The following is a 20035-nucleotide window of genomic DNA, read 5'->3' on the forward strand; positions in this document are numbered from 1 at the left end:
GATTTGAACTCAGGACCTCTGGAAGAGCAGTCAGTGCTCTTAACCGTTGAGCTATCTCTCCAGCCCCAAGAAACCATTCTTAAGAATAGGTTGCATGACTAGCAATAGATATCCAAGAGAAAATCAATGGACAGGCATCTCTTGATTTACTTGTCTCATAATATGTACTGGATTTTTTTTTAAAAAAATTATTTCATGTAATAAAATAAATATTGGTGGTTTTCACCCTATAAGTCATTTGCATACATATTATGGCTTCTAATTTAGTGTTTTTTAAGGGATTCCTGACTATGTGAAGTTGTATGTCTTTTTGCCTCTGTCTGTTTCTTGAGTCTTTTCTTGGGCTCTATTGATTTTGATGTTTATTTAGAAGAAAGAGGAAGAGGAGGAAGAGGGAGAAGATGACAGGAGCAGTGAAGAAGAGGAAAAGGGAAAAAGGAGAAGGAAGAGAAACAATTGAATAATAGAAGCTGTTATCTTATTTTGTAGTCATGGCTACAAACATTTGCATATATTTATTTATCATCTATCTGTCTATCTATCTATCTATCTATCTATCTATCGTTTGTCTAGTGCAATCTATTACACACACACATACATACATACACACATACACATATATGAAGAACATAAAAACATACCACCTGATTCAATTATAACAGCATGTTTCAAAAATCAACCCTAGTAAAAAAGTTAACAGTGTGATTATCCCTATTTTTAGATATTTTTCATTTTTTAATTTTATTTCCTTGTTTAAAACCAGAAAACCAGTGATATTTATGCCATGGAGCTGTTCTGGCATTAGCTGAGTGAGTCCAAATTCTTAAACAAAATCTAAGTGCCATTTAGATTTAGCTTATTTCTTTATATAGATTATTCTCTTAGAATTTTAGATAAAATTGTTGCTATACATTAGTTTATGGCCCAAATTCACAATTTCTATGCCTTACTGTGAATGTCATTAAAAACTTTGATGTTGTATTCCCCATTTAAAAAATATGTCATTTTAAATAGTTTATAATGGAACAACGCTTAGCCTAGGGAGATAGGTAAGGCTGCAAAGAGCTTTCTGCTTAAATATGAGAAAGTGACCTTAAAAACCCAGCCCACACATGAAAAAGTTGCTTATGGAGATGCTTGTAATGCTAGTACTAGGAAGGTGAGACCCATGTCCCCGGGGCTTACTAGCCAGTTAGTCTCTTCTCCAAGTGTGGATTGCCAACAAATAATTTGTCCCACTGGTTGCCATTTGTTAAGAGTGAGCATAATCTCTATTGACTACATTCTAAACATTAGATGTACCACTATTTAAATGTTTCATTTAATAGTATCTTTAGATAGAATTGGTCAACTATCTTTCATTATAATATCCCCAATACTGTCTCTCTTCCAACACAAAGGAAAGAATGCATATTGGAAATTAAGTTCATGGATAACCGAAGCAATTCTGCCCTTATTTGCTCTTGATAACTACATTTGGGTAATAACAACCTGTAAAACTTGGCCAACATGTCAATAGAAGCATATGTAGGTGGTCGTAATAGTGCCAATAGCCACAAACATTTGCAACAGGTATCCACACCAAAGGCCTGGACGGAGGGAGATTTCTATGAATTCAGTGGCTGTCCAGGGCTTTAACTTGTATGCCTCTCACTATATATCATCTGTTCTCTGGATCTCCTTTATTTATAGGTTATGGGATTCTGAAAGCTACTCCCAATCCCTATATTTAGCTGCAGTATGACAACATATAACCTGACATTATCACAATACTTCAAATAAATATTAATAACTGGGTTTCTGCTTAAAACCTTTGAATACTTTCTTATTTCTGAGAGAGAATGCCAAATCTCACTTTCATTTGGGGTTTCATCTAATTTGTCAAAGAAAATTTTCATTTGATTATGTATTAAATTAAGCAAAATTTAACCTGAGGCAACCCCTGCATTAAAAGCTCCTTTATTAGAACAAAACATTATACTCTTGAACCAAGTAACACCATTTCACCTAATTATTAGCAACATTCAAACTCTATTTTCCTTCAATCCTCTAATTCTGGGTTGCCAGCTGAACTCCTTCATATTAAGCAAGTTCTTCAGAACATGGCACATAAATTCTGGAATCACTAAAGTATACCAGCTACTTTGTGTTACCAATTGTCTGTCTCCAAATACTATATGTCCAAGGCTGGACCAAGCGCTCTGGCTGCCATGCCCACTCGTCTATTCCAGTCATATCCAAATTATCGGGAGTAAAAGCCTGATCAAGGACAAGAGGCGTTATGGCCCCAAAAGGGAGCTTGTGCCTCCTGGGATTCAGACAGTCGCTGGCATCTCCTAACTCAGACGTGTTCCAGATTAGTCTTTCCAATCATCAACACGCCCTCTTATTTAGGCATAAAGGTATCTCAAGAAATGATTCGTAAATGGCTAAGATTGGGCATCGTTTCCTGGCCAACACAAAGTTTCCAACCTATCCTAAGTTATCTCCAAGCTGTCCTTAGCTTGGAATTTCTCTCAAGGAATCTGCCTTGCCAGACAGGTTTTCCTCAGAGCTAGCAACAGAGGTCAAGCACATTCCTTAGGGTGGTCCCACAATAGTCAGAACTGTTTTATGTACTAGAGAACAATCAAAGGGTTTCCCTCACCCAAGGACATTAGCTAGAAGTGTTAGGTCGGAATTTCCCAGTGCTTGCCTCCAGTAAGACCCAGAGAATTAGCAGGAAATGCTAGATCAGAACGTCCTAGTGCTTGCCTCCAGCAGAACTAGAGAATTAGCATAGGAATACCAAAATAGCCCCAGCAGGAAGGGCTCCACTGCTCTTCCGTCCACCTGCTTCATACCTGGCTACCTGATCCTACTGACCTTGATGTGGTGGTCATTTGTCTATGTGACCTCAGTCTTGTGCCCCTTGCTGTAACCCCCGCCCACCTATGTGACTCTTGTCATCTGCCCTGCTTGCTGTATGCTATCTAAGCCTGAATTTCACCTTGTACAAATACATTCAGATTCACCACACCCCTGTGTCAAGTCTGTCTGTCATCCACCGACTTAGTGCCCACCTGACCAGAATTCTCATCCCGTGGAAAATGGGGTCCCTGCAACGATCCCGGTCCATGGCATCTGGCCCTCAAGTTCTGACTGCTGTTGGATAGTTTGATTACTGCTTGCTCAGATAAACTCTGTTAAAGTTTTCCTCTTAGCAAACTTGTTGAAACAGAAGACGGGGGTGGGGGGGGTGGGGGAGGAGAAGCAGCCCAAGTTCCCATTGACTGAAATCCACTGTACTTTGTCTCTCTTTCTCTGTCTTCCTCTTTGTCTCTCTCTAACAAATAAACAGGTATTAAAAAATAATAAAGGAAAAAATAAAACTAGATAAAATGAACACAAACATTAAAAGGCCAAAGCAAATTAACAACAGCAAAAAGGAGGCAAAGAAAAATCAAATACTCACTAACACACACACACACACTCAAACACATACACACTCTCACATACATTCATTTATACATCCACTCATACACATACATACTCACACACATACACATACTCACACACACAAACAAATGCACAAAATATATACATTAACATACACAGAACCCTAACCCCACATACACACACAAAATCACACATAAACACACCCAATACTCACAGACGTACTCACACATGCTCACACACACACACACACACACACACACATGAGCACACGTACACACACACACACAAGGAATATATAGATGCAGAAACACACAAAATAACACATAAAAAATCCACATTTATTTTCAAAATTTAAAATGTACTCCCTACTTTATAATCACATCCTTTCTTCATTACTTTCAAAATACTGGTTCCTCCTTGTTCTGCAGGTGAAAGTAGATGGTAAATGACAGTCCTAATAAAGTGGAAGAAAAAAGAAGAAGAAGATAAAGAAAGCTGTGTGAGTATTTCATTGAAAGCATGTCAGTTACATTTCCTAGTTATCAATGTATCACTCGACTCCTTGCTAGAATTCCTCTACTATCTGTGTGTTCTTCCAGTGTTATCCACTATGCTTCAGCCTTCTTCCCAGAAACACAACTCTTGCATCTACTTTGATTTATACAACGTGTTTACGTTTCTAACTCTTAAATGCACACTTCAGTCATTGCATTGAAAAGTTCTTCAGGCTTTTTTTGATGAACTCATCTCTTCTTTTTTGAATAGTGGCTAGCAGCACTTATAAGAAGCTAATCTCTGTCCTTTCTTTGAGAAAATAAGTGGGCAAAGTCATACTACATGCTTTTATGCAAAGGACATAATACTAAATCTTTTATGTTTGATAAGTGACCCATAGTATCAGAAAGAGAGAAAATGTGGAGTTCTCTCTTCATTTAATGGCACGAGGATGTGCAATCCCACACTCATTTCATCTTAATTTTTTTTCTTTCAATATTGCACTTACTCAAATTAATGTTTTAGGAATTTACACTATCCTCAACACAATTAAAATCTCTGAAACAAAAACAAAAACAAAAACAAACCTCAATTTGGTAATTTAACTACTGAATTATTTATTCAGATTGATTTTTGTGCTATTGCTACTTATTTATATTTATATTTTTTATTCTTGTTTTTGACTGTATTTTAGAATCTAATACTCTTACTGAGTTCAGAGATTAAGAAATATACGTGTTAATTCATGGAGTAATTTTATTTCCATTGTTTCTTCCAGTGAACACTGTAATTATCGTCCAGGATCCAATCATAAGTATTAATAAGTAAAAAAGCTTAATCTATTACTAGGATAAACATATTCCAAATCCTGAATTTTCAAACTTGGATTAGGATTATAATGGTTAAATTACTTGCAAAATTTCATTGATAAACTAAGAAAATAGCAGGATGTGAGATTTGATTTATGAAGCTAGTTTTGATATTTGAATAGATTCAGCAATTGATTATTCTATTAAGAACAGGGAGTTCAAATGCCTAGAATAAGTGTTTAATTATGAGTCAAAAGTAATTTAGTGGTGCCTGAGTATAGAGTTTAATAATGCCACACCAATTTGCATTTAAATATTGGCAAGCTCATTGCCTTACAAGAAAGTCTATTCAGCTATAAAATAAGCATTTGAGGAAACATGTCTAGTTGATTAATAACTGGCAGTGAAATGAATGCTGGAAAGATAGTCTGTTGACACTATCACACATGGCCTTGCACAAAATTTATTTTGCCAGTGTAATTTTCAAACCATCTAAATAGTTAATTCAGAAAAGCTTATAAAAGCTGAATCAATAATTTGTAAGGAATACAGTAAAAATACTCACTCACTAAAGAACTTATCACATGAAAATTAAAATACTAGAATAAAAACTGAATATTCATCAATTAAAATAGAAATTTGAAATTTTTCTGAGATATAATAATCTATGATATAGCAATAGAGGAGACAAGCTGCTTTTATCTTCAATGTTTTCTATTATTGCAGAGGACTTTAGTTCATTGTTTAAAACTAGCAAAGCATATGAAGTAATTTTTTGCCCTGATGCTTATAATTGATGTTTTCAACTCATTCGGAAAACTGTAAGTAAAATGCCACTGTATTTGTGTTCAAAGCATATGCATTTCATGCCAATGAAAAATCATATTCAATGAAAGGAATGGCTATGATTCTTTCAGTCCATGCAGTTTCATGTCTCTGGAGGCATTGAGCTTTATGAGTAAATATAATAGGAAAAGCAAATAAATTATCAAACAGGAAAAAATAAATATCAGTGATATTAGGCACAAATTTAGAGATCTATAATGTATAAAGTTTAAGAATATTTCAAGAATGCAGCTATTTTTTTAAAAAATGAGAAATTAGTTTTTATTAGGGCTATTCGATTTACTATGTCTTCTACCATTAAAAATAAAATATAACTATTACAAATTGATCTAATCTGTGCTATTATTCATGATGAATCATTATCATTGTACATTATCATTGTACTGGTAGCATCTGAGTGATCTGTCAATGTGACCATACCTCAACCTAGAACTATACATGTATTATTTATCCTGAGCAAAGTATAACCCTACCTAATGGCATTACATTTCTCGTTTTCGTTCTGGGTAATGTCTCAGTTGCTTTTACATTATCATTATTAAATACCATGACCAAAGCAACTCATAAAACAAAACATTTAATTTGGGCCTCACAGTTCCAGACAGCAGTAGATTCCATAACCATGGTATGGAACGTAGCAGTAGGCAGTAGGGCAATAGCTAGGCGCTTACTTCGAGAGGCAGAGTGAAAGAGAGGTGTGGTGTTTTGAATATGCTTGGCCCAGAGAATGACACTACTAAGAGGTGTCATTATTGGAGTAGGTGTTGCCTTGTTGGAGGAGTGTGTCACTGTGGGCGTGGGCAATGAGTCCTTCCTCCTAAGCACATGGGAGTCAGTTGTCTCCTGTTTGTCTTTGAAAGAATATGTAGAACTCTCAGTTCTTCCACTATCATGCCTGCCTAGACACAGATATGCTCCTGTCTTGTTAATAATGCACTGAACCTCTGAGTCTGTAAGCTAGCCCCAGTTAAATGTTTTCCTGAATAAGAATTGCCTTGGTAGCCGGGCGGTGGTAGCGCACGCCTTTAATCCCAGCACTTGGGAGGCAGAGGCAGGTAGATTTCTGAGTTCGAGGCCAGCCTGGTCTACAGAGTGAGTTCCAGGACAGTCAGGGCTACACAGAGAAACCCTGTCTCGAAAAGAACAAAACAAAAAAAAAAACCCAAAAAAACAAAAAACAAACAAACAAAAAAAGAATTGCCTTGGTCAAGATGTCTGTTCACAGCAGTAAAACCCTAAGACCAGAGAGAACTGGGAATGGTGTGGGCCTCCAAATCTCTAAGAGAACCCCTACTGACATGCCTCCTCCAACAAAACCTAATCCTCCTGAAACAGTTCTACGTATAGTACCAAATATTCAAATATATGTGTCTTAGTCATGGTCATTCTCATTCAAACCATAAGAAGTAAAGGTAAATGCAATATTTTGATTATGCATAAATTTTAGTTTTATCTAAATTTTACAGTATTTTGTCCATATTTCAAATTTTTGTTTATTTTGTTTTGCGGTTTATCAGATCTTATTGTAGCATAGAACTCTTCTTGACCAGAACACATAAAGAATTAAAGTGGTATGAAAACATACCTTACATGTATAAATTGTGGTTCCTAACTCACAATATGTCAATTAACAGTCTTCTCATAGGGCCTTACAACTTTGAGCCAAAAGTTCTTTCCATTGTTGAACACACTATATAAATTGTCAGTTAACAAGAGTCTGTCTACCTAATTATGTCTAATTATCCACAAAGAATAGATTTTAGTTTTGTAGATCAATTCCGTGTTGATGTCTATATGCAGGCAGACATTTACCAAGATGATTTGCAAGAGTCTCTTAGTCTAGTATTTCAAAACTGTCTTAATCACAAGGAACACATCATCTTAATTGATATGGAACCCAACTCATTGGATTGACTCCTGTGTAAGTGCATTGTCAATAAATACAAGCATGAGACAATAGGGTGAAGAGGAGCCTGTTGTTTGTGTTAGTAAGGTAAGCAATGGGAATAAATCTCAGAGCAATTTCTCAACAAACACAGAGGGCTAAGGTTCCTTATATGGGGAAACTCACACCAATACATATGGCAAAGACTTTCCCTCACAGGTACGGAAGAGCACATTCTTAGTATAAATGCTTTTTCAGATATCCCGTTTTCAAAATTTACTATTACTCATCATATTTGATTGGTTTCCTTTACTTTTATTTAGTGAGATTTATCTGCAAGAATCAAACATTACAACACCAAAAAATAAATGAACACAAAGAGATCTTAGCAGTCTTTATGGATAATAGCTTCATTTTTCTCCCAGCCCAGGAGCGGACTGCCTGAAGTTTATGCACAGCTGGTAACTGATGATTCCTGAAATCTTCACACTGACCCATAATGTAATGATAGGAAAATAAATATCTCATTTTCCTTTGAAGTTCTGTAGAAATGAACATATACATTGTGACTATAATAATAGTGACTAATATCTGAGAAATAGGTGGCATGGAAATATGACATAAGGTGAAAGAGATAATACTACAGATGCAAATTATGTTTAATAAAGAGCATTTATCTCTTGAAAATCATACATATGCATAAATAATTACCAGGAAATATCCATAAAGAGTTTTAGATTGAGGGTAATATAACAAATACTCATTCACTCATTCACTTATTAATTACTTTAAGCTATTCTCAAAGTAAAGGTAGAATTACAGAACTCTGCATTTTGATTTATGATACAAAACAAAAACAAAAAAATGAAGTTCTACTCCACATGTTTATTTTTTAATCTGGAAAAAAAACATATTTCAGGTATATTATAAGAAAAGTGTAAAATTAAACTGTCAGTAGTATTGTTGAAAATACTATTCATTTATCTGGCGATGCTTATACACTGTACTATTTAGATTTATCTATCAACTTGACAACCTAGAAATACTTGGGAAAGGAGATTGCATTGAAAATCAGATCAGTCAGTGAGTATGTCTGTAGGGATTATCTTGATTGTTAACTGATGTGGGGAGACTCAGACCATAACTGGGGGCACCATTCACTGGCTTTTGGATCTGGATTGGATAAGAGTAGAGAGAGAGCTATCTGAACACCAAGCAAAATTTCCATATACATTCATTTTTCTCTGCTATGACAGTAGAGCTGGTATGATGTAGCTGGCTGCCGGAGCTCCTGTCTTGGCTCTCTCTGAGTGAAGAACTATAAGCTGGAATTGCAAACTAAATAAAGGCTCTCTTCCCCTAAGTTGTTTTCTTAGGATATTTTATTTCAACAATAGAAATGAACCTAGGATATGAATGGATAAACAATTTCATATTAAATTTAATAGAAATTTATCATAAATATTAATGAGTATTTGTATTAATTAAGACTTTTGAAGACAAAAGCCATAATATCCACAGGACATAATTTATTAGCTCTATCATCTTGAGTGAGGTAACTAAGACCCAAAAGGACAGGCATAGTATGTACTCACTAATAAGAGGATATTAGCCAAAAAAAAAAAAAGTACAGAATACCAAAGATACTGTCCACAGAACTCATAAAGGTCAACAAGCTGAAGTGCCCAAATGAAGACACCTCAGTCCCACTTGAGAGAGAGAAGAAAGAAATCACAAGTAGGTAGGGATGGAAGGATTTGGAAGGGAAAATGGATGTGGGGAGAGAATGCAGAGAAGGGGGAAGTGGGGAACTTGATCTAGTATTGGGTGAGGGAAAAGGACTGAAGCCCTGAGGGACAGTAGAAAGAATGGAAACAGGCAAGCTCAGGAAACAGAAGATTGAGGGGACCCTCTAGAATATACCAGAGACCTGGGAGGTAAGAGACTCTCAGGAATCAGTGGGAGGGCCCTTAGATGAAATGCCTGACAGTAGAGAGAGGGAACTTATAGAGCCCACCTCCAGCAAGAAGACAGGGCATCAAGTGAGGGATGGGGTTGTCATCCCCCAGTCACATCTCTGACCTATAATTGTTCCTGTCTGAAAGAATTACAGGGATGGAAATGGAGAGGAGTCTGAGAAAAAGAAGGTCCAGTGATGGGTCCAAAGTAGATTCCAGCTTAAGGGGAGGTCCCAAGGCCTGACACCATTACTGAGACTATGGAACACTCACAAAAAGGGACCTGTCATGACTACCCTCTGAAAGACCTAACAAGCAGCTGAAAGAGTCAAATGCAGATATTTGCACCCAGTCAATGGACAGATTCATCTGACCCCTGTTGTTGAATTAGGGAAGGCTGAAAGAAGCTGAGGAGAAGGGTGATCCTGTAGGAGGACCAGCAGTCTTAATTAATCTGGACACCTGAGATCTCTCAAACACTGTACCACCAAGCAGACAGCATACATCAGCTGTTATGAGGCCCCCAACACACATACAGCAGAGGACTTCTGGGTCTGTATTCATTCAGTGATGATGTACCTAACCCTCAAGAGACTGGAGTCCCCAGGGAGTTTAGAGGTCAGGTAGGGTTAAAAAGTATCCATGTGAGATGGGGTTTGGGAGGGGAGGAGACATGGAATGTGGAGCAGTGAGATGATTGATGGGGGGGGGGGGCAGGGAATGGAATATGGATGCAAAAATAAATTAATTTATATAAAAAATTAAATATATATATATTTTTAAACCTATCCTACAGATATTTTTACAAAGCTATTTATTTTACTTGGTAACTAATTTATTTAAAAATTTGGAAGTATTATTATACTTCAAAAACAATTTTTGAAGTAGCAAATTGCTAATGTTTCTTTTCACATGACATTTCAATTGGATATTAGTACTTTTATGATATAATTCCTCTTTTTTTGGATAGCTGGCACATTGTCCATACTACTCTGAAGCAACTCTTTAGATGAGTTATTCAAAATGAGCAACACATTTTAAAGGTTAAATCCTTCAGCCTACTATGTCTTTAGTAACTTTAAGTGTAACATAATCTGAAACAAACTAATAAAAGATTTTTGCTGGGTATCTGAAAAAAATTCCTTCAAAAGAGAATTCAAGAATTCTAGAAAGATTTCAGGGGATATGAAAAGTAATTGAGTTCTTGACATCTAACTTTGTAGGTCAAAATCTGAAAAGGCAACACCTGAAAATAACTGATATAAAATTGAGGAATTTTTGTTTGGCGTTAGATTGGTTGCTTCATAAAACAAATTGGGTATGTGACCTGGATTTCAGATAGCGCAAAGAACAAAGTAAGAGTTAGTTAAGAGGTAGAAGCCAGTTTAGGCCAGGAGTTTGAAAATAGTAGATGGATGTGACTAAGGTCACCACTGAACACAACCTATACAGCCAGGGAGAAGACCAAAACATGAAACAAATTAAGTTCTAGTTTTCTAGTTATGAGGAATGGCTATTGAGGGCACTGGGGTCTTTCAAAGCCAAAACCAAATACCAAGGTTAACCCCATGAGCTGACAGACTGTAACAGGGTGTATAGAAAGTACCACCCTGCACTAATAAAATCAGTAGCTCAGTCTAACTCAGTCTTCTCCCACTCTAAACTTAACTACTGATGGATGAATAAGGATGCTATGCAAAAAGATACTCAGAAGACAGAATACAGCTCAGACGGAGCTTCATGCCATCAGTGTTTAAAAAATATCATTCAACTTTTAATAAATGTTGAAGAAAAGTGTAGTTGTAAATAAAATGTATTATCGATGAAAGAAGGTATTACATATTGGTTGTACTTAGAAATGGACATTTATACTTATAACATTAGCATAAAATTTATTAATGAGTAATTTCCAGTACGTTATGACAGAAGTGGTGTGTGTGTGTGTGTGTGTGTGTGTTTGTGTGTGTGTGTATGTAAAATATGATGAACTTTAATATATTCCTTTACAAGAGAAAAACATTTTGGTAGAAAATTGAGTAAAGGTTGAAATAGATTTCTTGGGGTTTTCAGTAACTTCAGGTTTTAGGACAGCAAGCCTTGCTTCTTTTTTTCAGATTGTCAGGATAGAATATATTAACATACATTCAAGTTTACCTCTCTTGCTGGGAGCCCTCATGACCTGCATTCCTTGACAGATTAAAGAAAGTTATATCATAAAGAGTGTATATAGAGACTCTGATACATAGCTTACCCAAATCATATCTCTGTCATTTGCTTCTCCTGACAGGATAAAAATGAGAGTATTGTGAGAACAAAATAAAGAAGACAGTCTGTCATTCTTTCTTGAGAAAACATTTGTCAGAAGCCCTTCAAAAATAATTGGGAAGAAAATATGTCCTGTTCTACAGTCGAGTGAGCCATATCTGAAGCACTTCGGAGCACGTTAAAAACTACTTTTTTTTTCCTTTCAATCTCTATGTACAATTACGTATTTCATGATTTTCTGAAACTAGTTGTAAGAGAATTATTTTCCTCAATTTCAGCTTAAATATTTATTTCTTTACAAAGATTTAATTTCTCTCAGGCAGATTCCCATTTTTCTAAATGGTTTATTTGTTGGTGTTGTTAAATCTATTGCAGTACAATTCACTTTCCCGAAAATTGCTTGGAGCCCAATTCCATTTTAGACAAATACAGTGTACAGAGTTTAGTTTTTAATTTCTATGCTAAGTAACTTCATATTTTCCTATGAGATTATGATATTGATATGCATAATTTCCTATAAAAAGAATAGTCTCAGTTCTATTAAAGAACACCACCCATGAAGCTCCTTTGTTAATAACTTATTATTTCTCTGTGTCCATCGTAATCCACAGTAGAACAGCAGCAGTTTTTTCATCTCTCTCACTCTCTCTCTCATTCTCAACACAATACCAGGGTTTAAATCCAAGGCATGTTTCATTCCAGGCAAGTACTCTAACCCTGAATTATACCCCAGCCCTGATTAGTCTGTTGAATATAAATATGTGTATAAGGTTATAAAGTTACTTGTTTTTGTAGCAGACCTGTGACTTTGGATTGAGATGGGCAGTACCATAATTAGCCAGCAACATTATTACCATTGAATTCATAAGTTATAGTCTAACTATAGAATTTATCTTATTTAATTTTTTGATGTGAGATGTAATCAACAAAAGGTTTAAATGAAAGACACTTCTAAAATTAGAATATATTTATTTGATGCTTTCTAATTTTATTATCCTCTACCTTGGCAAATTGAAGCAAATTTGTCTAGGATTCACAAGACACATTTGTCTGTGGGTCCTGCCTAAATCCTCCTAGCCTCATACAGACCCTTGTCTCCCTTAACATACAGACCCTCATCTCCATTAACTCGTGGTTGAGTCTATATGCTGTCTTACCACCTAAACTAAACAGTAAGATATGAAAGTTGTATTTTGTCTGGAAGTGTTTTCTACCCACAATATTTCTCTGTTGACAACACAGATCAGTTATGTTTTTCTCAAATTTATTTTTCTTTCTTTTTTTTTCTAATTACTCTGTTTTCTCAATGTAAATCTTATGGAAGATTTCTTGTTTGGCCTCTTTAAAGCCATCAAAACTTCACAAGAACTTTTTCTTTATAAATAATGATACTTTCAAAGTAATGATGATACTTTAATTTTTCCCAATTTATTTTCTTTCTGAATTAACTTTTTTAAAATTAAATTCCTACCCAATACTGACCTAACCCCCTAAATTAGTACTAAAAATCCTCTCACAATTAAGGAATTTTAAATTTTAGTTTAATTATAAACTCCATGATGTCATCTATTGAGAGTAGTTGGCTTAAAGAGAAACTCAGGCTAATACTTTTTTTTTCCCCTCAGATTTTAATTTAATTCTCTGCTTTAAACATGATTGGTATTTGTTTTTTTCCCCATGGAACTGTGCCATTTAAGCTTATAGTGTCCTCTTGTTGTGAATTTCTTTAGGATTATTAAAAATATATGCCTGGAAGTTAAAAAGAATGGATATACTTCTCAGTAACACCATTGCACAATGTTTTTCTCTCAAATACCAGATATAATAGAAAATAGACAATGATTTAAAAAAAAAACTAGAAAGTAAACACCCCCCAAAAACCACCAGACAATACAATTCTATATGAAATTGCCAAAATAAAAATCAACATTATAAAATGTTTGAATACTACAGACTAGTTATATAGTAGTTGTTTACTTGGAATAATATATTTCTTATATAAAATACTACCATTAATAACATTATCATTGGCCTAGTAGCCAAAATTATGATCATTTGACACTATTATACAACCAACTGATTGAAACAATGGTTCTATTTCTTTAAGGTGATGTTCTGTTTTATCAATTTTTTCTTTGGATTGCAATCATGACATAAAACAGATTGAACAAAATTATATTCTCTTTTATGCAGCCATTTAGTCGTGCACTGAGGATGATCTTATAGGAGCTGGGGAAGGGGAAAACATAATTAAAATATATGATATGAAAAAGTTAGATAAAAAAGTTAGAAAAATAAGAAAGTTTTATTGTATTTTGTATAAATCTAAGATGAGATCTTGGTAACAAAGACATGTTATGATTTAAGGGTAATATGTATGTCAGGTTATAAGAGGTGTTGGTTAATTGTACTTTGTTTGTACTGATGTCATTTTGTTCTGTTCTGTTCTGTTCTGTATTTTCATCAACCTGACACTACTCTCTAGACCTGTATAAGAAGAAACAACTTCAGTTGAGGTTTGAATTGGCCTGTTGCCTATTCTGTGAAACCTCTTCTTTATATACAATTGATATTGGAGTATCCATTCTAAGATGTCTCATCCATAGGCAGGTGGTATGAAAGAGCTAACTGAACAAGTCAGTGAGTGAGCCTGAAGTGAGCCAACATTCCACCAGCATTTCCACTTTGAATTCCTGACCAATTTGTGTCCCTCTCCTGCTTGAAGTTAGAAGTAATTTTCCTCAAATACAGATTGTGCTCTGGAAGTATACTCTGAATTAGCCATCTCCTTACTTAGTTATTTTTGGTAGGAATACTCTTTTTCAGCAACAGAGATCAAACTAGAGCAGGAGGAAACAAAAACCTTTAAGAAATTGAGCCAAATAGGAGATATTCAGGTAACACTAGGCATGGGCTCCAGGAAAACATGGAGATCTAGGATCGTGGTCTTTTTCTCCTTTTGTTTCTGACTAATGAAGATAATATTTTGCACTGTAACACAATTATCCTTATTGCCATCTGGTTCCCTCTACCTTTGGCCCAAACAGGAGTTTTTCTAAATTTGGCCTGGAACACAAAACCTATAATCCAAAGTAAATATTTTCTGATCTAAGATAAGTATGTCAAGTATTTTGTTATGATAGTGATAATCTCATTGGCATAAAGATTAATAATAAAAGAAGACTAACAGAAGTAATATTAGTGAACAATTAAAAGTCTATGTATATAATTCTTCCTTGGTGTAGAGTAAACCCAAATAATCCTTTGCATAGACAATAAGTTCTTGAAAGTAGAATAAATGGTAAAGAAAATTGTTATGTATCAGACACATTTTTGACAAATTATCAATGGATGAACTGATGATTATTAAATGTACATAAAAACTTCATGCTCCTTTACTCTATTTACTGAGTTTTAACAGTGATCTTTATAATGAGTGTATGTTGTACAACTCAGTGTGAAGGGTAAAATGAATAGGAATTAGGAAGTTGGTCAGGAGCCTCTTTCAGAAACAAGAAAATACCACACACTAAGAAGCATGTTTGCTACAAGGTACACACTTTGATCCAAAACAGTAGTGACTTCTTTTCATAATATGATGAACTATAAAACCTTTATGAGCAGTGATGTGTAGTCTACACCATAAAGCTATGTAGAGACTGAAAAAAAAACTTTATTTCAAGATACAGCATAAGAAGAAGAAAGATGGAGACACTTCATGGACTCCTTGATTTTATTCACTGAAGCAAATATAAAAGCAAAAATGATGTAGAGGATGGTGCATAAACAAACATGTTGAAATCATCTACATGCCCTCGCTCCCACTAACTAAACAAGGAAATACCTGCTGCTTTGCAATGCCTCTTAATCAATGGGCTCATTTTAGTTGCTTCTCCTCACATGAATGATTTAAGTTTCTTGAATTAGATTACAGACTGAAATCAGAGAGGATGCATATACAAGGAGAAGGTTCAGAGTAATAACTGAATACCGTGCCTTCTCTGAAGACTTTTCTTAAAACATGATCCCTAGTGTATTGAGATTAGAGCTGAGAGCTTTGCAGACAAGAGTGGAGCTGTCAGGGATGAGATCTGATCCCTTATGAAGGGAACCAAAAGAGATACCTTTAACCTTCTTTTATACACGATTTTCTTTTCTTTTTCTTCATTCTTCCCTTGTAAATAAAGCCTGACTCCATTTTCCACTTCTTCACCTCCTCGCAACACCCTGTCCCCTCTCTGCAAGCTACACTCCTCCCTCATCTCCTTTCAGAAAAGAGAAGAGCTTTCAATAATAATGACAAGCACACATGGCATAACATGCAATAAGACTGGGCATAAACTCTCATATCAATGCTGGATGAGGCAACACAGCAGGAGGAAAAGTGTTCCAGTGACAAGCAGAGTCAGATAGACCCGAACTCCCACTCTAAGATCTATCACAAAAAAACACAATCTAGACAACCACAGCATGTATGCAGAGGGCCTACTTCAGACACATGCAGACTCCATGGTTGCTACTTCAGTCTCAAACAGTCTTAGTTTTAAAAACCTGTGATCTGCAAATCATGAAGTAGCTCTCAATATGTAATCAGACCTATTAATCAATGAAATCATGCTGGCAACAGATATATTTACAAAATACTAGCAAGGACATGTGTTTGGGATTTCAGAGGAACTGGAGATGAGGGAAAAACAAGTGGATATGACCAAAAACATTGTACACAAGCTTTAAATTTTCAAAGAATAACTGCAAAGTATTATTTAAATAAAATTTTCAGAAGAAAGGCTGTGAGTGTGTGTGTGTGTGTGTGTGTGTGTGTGTGTGTAAAACTTAGAGATCATAAATTGTTAGCATATTTTGAAGAATTTTTAAATTAATGTAAATATATAGTGATAGGGGAATTTACCTTTTTATGAGTAAAAGGAAATTACAAAAAGCTATTAAGAACTTTTATAAGCTGTATCTCTAACTTATACAATATGTAACACAGAAAAAAATATAGAATGAATTTAGGAAAAATAATGTGGAATTTTATTCAGTATAAATAGTAAATTTAAGCATATATCCACAAATAGAATGTACAAAGTACTCCATTTATTTAAGCAATGATACAAAATATATTTTTGTCTTTGGATAAATATAGTGGCTAATATCTGTTTTTCAGTTTTTGCTCATGAAAAACTCCATATGTTTTCATGAGATATATCAGTGAGATTTGATAAGCCAAGTTTATAAGAAAAAAATCTTCCTATTAGTTTTGATTTTATAGAAATTCCTTTCTGTTAAATATTTTTGTTTAGTGTAGTGATGTTGATATTACAGATGTATTTTAAAACATAAATGTGCAGATTCTACATAGGTAAATAGTTAAGATGAATAGAGAATATACAGCTTTGTCTCACTGGAAACTTGTACAACAAAGCAAGTTTAAATGCAGTTAAATTTGCCCAGCTACAAAGAATGGTTGTATGATCAGTAAACAGATGTAGCAAAGCTAGGTTTTACAGTGTTACTCAACTGTGAATTCTTGGTGTCTGATGGAATGTACAACTCAATTAATTGCAATGAGCAAGCCAGAAAATTTAAAATACATATCAGTTATTAGGTGAGGCACCATGGTTAACATACTTCACAAGAAGCTAACACTGGAACACTACAAAGTACATTTGAAAGAAGATAATGTGAGCTTTATTCTTGATTAAGAAGGCAAAAAGATTTCCTGTTTATGTGATGAAATTTTTTCAAGGAATAAGGACAAGTTCTACTGTTAGAAGAACAGGATGGAGTATCTGCTTTAGAACACAATAGGTCATTGAGAGATGGATTGAACATCACAAGCCGCATGTTAGATTACATCCTGAAGACCCAGACATTTGGCAGAAAATTCATCTATCTACTGTAAGGTTAATCACATTACTTTAAATTAATTTAATTAAAACACTAAATTATGTGTGTTAGTATAATTGAAATAAATGTAATGTAATTGATTATATTATTCAAGTAGATATACAAATATATGCTACACTATGTACCTGTAGTTTCTTTGTTATAGCTATATCTCAAGAATTTATTCAGTTTTGTAATAATGACTGAGATTCTTCTCACTTGCTGTCAGCATATGATTCTTAGGAAAGCTAATGTATTTATTACAACTGCTCTTATACTCATTAAGATATTTCCTATTTAATAACAAGATGATTCATTAATATTTAAGATAATATTAATTTTGTTAAATTAGAAAACATCTCATTAAGAGGTTATAAATATACAATGAAAATAAATACAGAATGAAATTATGAGAATGTACTATGCAGTGCAATATTAAAAATATTTGAGTATTTCCTATATTAACTTAATGTAATTGTCAATATTTATTGCTGGAACAAGTTATTTACTTTAACATTTTCAGTAGTCATAAGTCATAAATAAAATTGACTAATTACAGGTAATTCAGCTTAAACCTAATCAATCTAAAGGAATTGACAGTGGATACTTGTCATAATATTGGCAATTTTGTTAGTCAAAGCTTAGACTGTGTGCTACTATTCATTTCATAAAATTGAAAGCATTGATTATGTGGCAAGCACCACTCTACTATGTTAAAACAAAGTGGCAATAATGTCAATAGTCCTTTTTTTTCAAGCTTGTATTCGTGAAGAACATAGGAAGTGTTTATGTTTGCATGATGTTAGTGATGAATAACAATTCCACAAATAAAAAATATTAAGTAACTGAAGAGAAAAAGGACTTGTGACAATAGGTGAATGACAAAAAGGTTTTCCTGAAAAGACTCTATTTGAGAAAGAACATTATCCACTAGGTATACTAAATGGTGGAAGTGAAGAGCACATTGAAAAGTGGGACTGTTGATAAAAGTTTTCAAATTAGGACAAGAATATCTCACAATGATTCAGCCAAGGGCATTTCAAGACATTAAAGTTCAAATTCGATCATTTTGATAAGAAAATTACTTATGTAATTAGAAAATAGTTCATAGTTTGATATGCATGCTGATTGTCCTCCAAAATTGTTCATGTGTTCATGTATTTATATATGCTCTCCTGTGTGAATGTTCTTTAAATATGTAGGCTTTAACTAACTAGGATCTGCGTATTGTGATCTCATGTATACTGAGATTACAAGAATCCCACATAACACATTAATTATGACTTTTGTAAATTTTTGTTAGTTAGTTTGTTAATTAACCATTTTAAGTAATTCTAATGATCTAACTTAGGTTTCATATTATAAGAAAATAATATTGAATATAATTGAATATAATAGCCGAGATTCTTGCCAGCATTGTCTATAGGATTTGAAGAGATGGAATTTTTAAACTAGTTTCAGTTAAAGGTTGCCAACATTTTATGAAATGCTTGTGAGTATTTTACATTTATCTAGCACAATCATAGGATCACAGTCTCTATTAATGAAAAGGAATAAATGCAATTGTTTACAGAAAAATATTGGGAGAACAATTAGAGCTGTCAATTTGGTATCCACAAAACCGAATAGTTTAAGTGTGATAAAGGGCAATAAAATGGACATAAATAAGAAAAAAAATTTCAGTGATATTTCATAAGTAATAGATTAAGACTGTATTCCTTAATTGATGTAGATACTAATAAACAGAAAATAGACAGAAAGGGAACAGTGCTTAGGTAGATTATGTAATTACTTTCAATAATCAATATGCTTATATTCTTTTATTTTTAATGATTTTACATACGTGTGTATAATATACTTTGATCACTTTTCCTTTTTCTCAGTTCTGCCTATATATGTAAGGGTGTATAACCATCTATGGCAGCACTAGTAGCCTTTCAGTGTTCACATCACTGAAGAATTTACTGTCCTTTTTGTAGCATCTATCAATTGCCAAAGGTGAATGAATCTTCAAGAGCACTTTTCCTATCTAAGAGTTTGATTGTCTTGATGTTATGCAGCTCTTATAAATGCTTCCATACCCATTGCAACATTATGTATTCAGCAGCCTGGTCATATTTAGCAAATAATATTTTGCTGCACATATTTATTTTACAATCTTCTCCCTCAGTTACAGCATATATCCTAGGTCTTGTGGCAGATAGCATGACATAGACTTCTCATTTACAAGTGAGAACTCCACAGTCCCACCCTCTGAAAAAAAGAAATTTCTCTACTGAAGGTTGAGAAATGTCTTAATTTATGTTTTATTTTCTTAAAATATGTTTATATATATTGTTAAATGAGAATGACCCTGCTACTCAGTGATATCCACATGAAAATATCTGTGGACAAACAGCTTACAACACTTGTAAGCAAACAAATAACATTTGTAAGCAATCCTAAAAACA

Source organism: Mastomys coucha, unplaced genomic scaffold (genome assembly GCF_008632895.1).
Source record: "Mastomys coucha isolate ucsf_1 unplaced genomic scaffold, UCSF_Mcou_1 pScaffold1, whole genome shotgun sequence".
Classification (NCBI taxonomy): domain Eukaryota; kingdom Metazoa; phylum Chordata; class Mammalia; order Rodentia; family Muridae; genus Mastomys; species Mastomys coucha.